We start from the raw sequence: 5,220 nt of genomic DNA, 5'->3' as shown, positions 1-5,220 counted from the left end.
TGAGATTGGACGATAGGAGTCTGCCTTCTTAGGATCCTCAGCAGGTTTTAAAACCAAAACTATTGTGGCCTCTTTCCACGAATTTGGGATCTGTATCTCCCCCCCTTCGATATATTGAGTTAAATAATGGTTCCCGTTCTGAGACAATCCCCTCTACTAGGAGCTTATAGAGTTCTGATGGAATTGCATTTGAACCGGCAGCCTTCCCGTTCTTTATATGTAAGAAGTACTCCCTAATTTCCCCGTTGGTTATTGGTGCTTCCAAACATCTCTACCCTTCACTGTGAGCTCTACACGTTTCCGCCAATCTCTAAGCCTCTCCAAGTCTGGGTAAACCTCTACAGCGTATAGTTCAGAGAACAGGGAGACGAAGGCTGTACTCAGTATCACCTCTTTTGCTGCATAGGTGAGAAAATTCACCAAAATCTTCCTTGGCTTCTGACTTTGAAGGTTCCTTTTGAAGGAGTCTCTATGTACACTCTGTATTTATTGCTCAAGAATAATGTCTGGCCTGTCTTTCAGGACTGTGTCTCGCAACAGTGTGTTTATAAAAGACTTGATATTAGTTCCCTCCTCCGCCTCTGGGATATTCAAAAACCTAAGATTATTCCTCCATGAGTGATTTTCAACCCTCCCAAGGTCTTCCCTTAATTCTTGGTTCTGCTTGATCAGCAGGTTTATCCCAGATGTGTTTTTTACGATGTCCAGTCTAATCATGGCTACCACCTCCTCTAATGCTCTGGTACGAGCAGCCACTTCTTCCAGTTTTAGTTCTAGTGCAGTACAGGAGGCTTGGATATCTGCCCAACTGGCCTCCGATATCTTAAATCTGTTTTTCATCTCCTCTTTTAAACCTAAGAGGATGGCGGCCAATGATTCATCAGGTTGCCCTCTAACTGCACCTCCTGCTGTTTCAGTCACCTGCTGACAATGCTCTACAACTGATCTTGGTTTGTCTGCTATTGCAAGAACATTACAATTGTTATTCGTAGGAACCTGAGCTGCGCAAGCCTTCGCGTGACCCACTTTCTGCTTCGGTATTCATGATTTTGCTTGAAGGAGTATCTCTACCAGCAACAGATGCGACAAACATTATCCATGCTCAGGATCCTATGGCTTGCGTCCTCTTGCGCACCTCCTTCTGCACGTTGTGAGGCCAGTAGGGTCAGGACTTTATAAAAGGATTTAAGGAAAGAGGTAACCTTAATCTGGGGGGTTGGAATCTTTCTGTCCCTTCCACGCAGGCAGTTCCCCAACAGCTTTGCAGATTTCCCAAAATTAGTAACTGTGGTCTCAGCATTCGCTGCCTTTCCAGGCAGGCATTTCTGCCCCTTCACCATATTCTTAGCACCAGTGGCCACATAAACCGGAGGAAATTCAAGCCCAGGACTTACCCTTGTGGTTGTTATAGCTCGGGTATGCTATGTGTACCTTAAGAACCTGCCACTAACCTTACCAGTCTTATAAGTGGGTTGACCTCTTTTATCCATTAGCATAGGGTGCTGGGCCCACATGACTTCTTCTGCAGCCTCCTAGTCCACCAACTACTCCCCTGGATGTGAGGTGAGGGCTGCTGGATGCCTCCAGAAATACAGCTGCAGCGGGTGAAAGGATCTCCTAACTTTTCTGCTGACTTGTGCTGCCACTGCCGTGGTGAGCCTGCGCGTGGGCTGCCCTGATCCACTGCAGCTCCCTGGCGGCAGCATCCCAGCGTGGGATCTCCACACCAGCCGCCTCGCGTTAGACACTGCTTCGCTTCAGAGGGCCGCTGCAGACAGACAATTTGGCGCAGGGCACGGAGGTTATTTTATAAGGTACAAGGTATATGCCAAAGGGGTTGGGGGGGGGCCGGAAGCCCACTATAGCAAAAAAGAACAAGTTCCTTCCTCCGCTTAGCTCACAACCATCATGCTCCCCGCCACCCAAAGAACTGCAAATCTTTCAGAACAGTTTTAGCTCCACCCGATCGCTGTGGCTACACCTATAGAAATCAAGAAACATGAATCAACGGCCAATAGAATAAATGGAAACGCATCATCTGAGTTAAGAGGTTGACAATTACCCAAATAGACACATTGTAGAGGTTTATTTGAAACTAAAAGAGGTGGACAAGCTGCAGTGGTACTTTTAATTTGCTGACAGATGTCACAACTGACAACATATTGTTTTGTCTGCCACCAATAGCGTTTTTGAAATATTAAAACTGTAGCCACCACACCTGCTTGGACAGATGCTAATCCCTCATGAGCTGCTATGATTCATTCTAGCCCTGCGGTCCTGGGTGGGTATCACTCGATCCCCCACTCCGGGAATGAGAGCAGAAGGTATGTTTTGGTCACTCAATAGATAGTATTTTGTTTTAGTTAATGGAGTGCAACTGCATAAAGCACTGACAGCAGCAACCTTGATGTCACCATCCACCTCTGTGGGAATGAGTGATCGCAGCTACAACAGCCATCTGAACGGCTGCTTTGGCGGCTTCATCAGCCAGTGAATTCCCTGCAACATGTGTTCCAACACGCTGATGACCCAATGTATGAACTACATGAGCCCATGCATGGCAAGCATTCTTTAAAATGGGCCACTTTTCTCCAAAGCAATTTATGCTTGATGGTGTTTCCTTTGGAATTTTTTAATCCATTCAAGCACTAATAATATAGGTTTTCATTAAAAGACTGGATACAGTAATACAAATCACACACTATGAGTGTGGGGAATTCACGACCAGTGTTCTCTAGTGCCAGAATTAAACCTTTCAATTCAGTCTGCTGATCGGTAGAGTCCGCCTAAGGACTGTGTAAAAGATTACTGTGGGTGAATTTCTCCATTTTCAATGACACCACGTACTGCTGCACATGCGGTATCGTTGCTCAGTGCCAACTGCAGGCTGCGCTGAACCATCCGTATATAAAATCATACTGTTCAAGAGGCAAAATATCACCGGCACGGGGTATATTTGTTCATATTGGAGAAATCCTTGTGTTTACAAAGTAGGATCAAAGACAGTCAACATCAGTATCTGCTAAGGAGGTGGCGTCTTGTATCCATCTTGGATGCAAGGCTTTGGCGTTAGAACCCTTGCCTTGGTGACAGTCTCTAAGGCTGGAATGGGCGTAACCACAATTATGCATTTCTCCAAGCCAATGGTCTTTCCTTTATAACAGCGGTCTGAACTGCAGTCTGTATTTTTTCTGTACACGCAAACGCAATTTAGCACGCGAGTATAAATAGGATATATAAGCAATCTGTAAAGATAGGGTTTGCACACCTCTATTGATCCAAACTCTTTATTGACACTAATCATTAACATCTCCAGCTGACCAGCAATGCTCCTCCCCCTTAACTGAAGAGCCGCTGCTGCCTAATACCCATATCACAAAAGCACCTCTCAATGGGCTTTTTGTTGTTTGGTCCGACTGCAACTATGGACGTTCTTCAGGGGTCGCAGTTGCGACCACTGGAATGGCCCTTGCGACCACTGTTCTCAAAGGTGGCAAAATCAGTGCCTGGAACACAGGGGTAGCTCTTCCTGATAGTTGTCAGTCGGGTCTCCATTTCCTGGTTTTCTACCAATTTGTTTATTTACAAATACACAAATAGTAAATAATACTATTAGTGTAATAAACATGGAGTACAATTAGCTGGAATGTGACCCTATCTGGCAACTAAGGTAAGTCAAAAATGTTTTTAACTAATGTTGTATGCGTGCTTGTGAGAGTGTTTAAATGTGAGTGTATGTGTAAGCATGTGTAGTGACTCAAAGTAAGGTCAAATGGTGTGTGATGTCTCCACTACCTATAGCATTTTTGTGAAATGATGCTGATGTCTACAAGTGGCTGTGTGCCAACTTGCAAGTTCTGTTAGAGCGATTGATTCTGCATCTAGTACTGCACCACGTCTCTAGAAGTCTCTGGCAACAGCTGCCCACTCTATCTTCAGTGATGCGTGTACGCTGCAATTAATCTCTGGTACAAAAAGTCGTAGGATAGTGGTGATAATCATGGAGGGCCATGAAGGGATTTATCTCTAGGAGAAATAAAGTGGTTCAACACTTTTCATCAGGTGTTGGCAGTGACAGTGAGACTATGCCAGAGATAGTGTTGATGCCAGCATCACACCACTTCAAGGCACCTTAATGGTGGCGCAATCTTTGACTGCGATTGCTTACTGTGCATTATTGTAACTTGGGTTCTAGGTTCAAAATAGGGATGTGTACTCAACCATAAAAACAATTTGTCATGGACTGTTCCTACAGTTTTCATGTTGATTTACGGCTGCCAATCTTTTCTACTTCTGATATCTTGTGGATGTACAATATCTCACTTTCACATTTTAAAATCCTATTGCAAAGGTTATTTTACATTTACAGCTGGTACATGATAGTGATAGCTAGTTTGAAATATTGTATGAAAATGTAAGAAAAACATAAAATGAAAAACAAAAATACTGGATTGGTAAGCACTTCGTGTATGTTATTTGCAGTCAATGGTGCTTACTTTTCTTGTTTTACAGAGTACTGCCAGGGTGGAATTACTCTAATGTTGGTCATAACCACTTAGTGTATTTGTTATCTTGGTATTAAGTTAACTTTTCTGACTCCTTTCCGATTTCAGTGTGCTGACCTTCAATCTGAATTGGACTGTCTGAGTCAGGAGTACCTCTTCTGCCAGACAAAGCTTCGTGAATGCAGAAACCAGAGCAAAACATTTCAGGCTAAGAGGCCAAAGGTAAAAGATGCCTACAGTGTGCTACACATAAATAGAGACCCTTTTGATCAAGTCCCTGTCATGTGCAGAAGGTAAAATCGAATGTTTGAAATATTTGTTTGGTTGTAAAACTTGATTTCGATCACCAGGATCATAAAAGCGCCTTTTTCTAGAAATAATAGACAGAAATATTGCAAACTAATCAGCGATCCATTTGTTTAGTTCAATATAAAATAAGTCGTACTTTCGAACCTTAATATAAAGGAGTAATGAGTTAGATATTTGAACATAGTAACGAAAAAGTCATCGTTTTGGGAGCTGCTTTAGGTAGTGCACTCTTACGCCTCCCATGTCACTTAAGATTTGGTTAAATGATGCTATTCCAAAGAGCAGGTTTTGTTGTTACACAAAGAAATTCAAAGAGTGTGTGGGGCTTTTTTCATTCGGTCTCTCTCCTTTCTGCACATTACTTTATGTGACAGTCACAGCCGGACTCCTTTCTCTTTTTAGGGGT

The sequence above is a fragment of the Triturus cristatus genome, chromosome 1_1 (genome assembly GCF_964204655.1).
Source record: "Triturus cristatus chromosome 1_1, aTriCri1.1, whole genome shotgun sequence".
Classification (NCBI taxonomy): Eukaryota; Metazoa; Chordata; class Amphibia; order Caudata; family Salamandridae; genus Triturus; species Triturus cristatus.
This window is presented reverse-complemented; position numbering follows the sequence as displayed.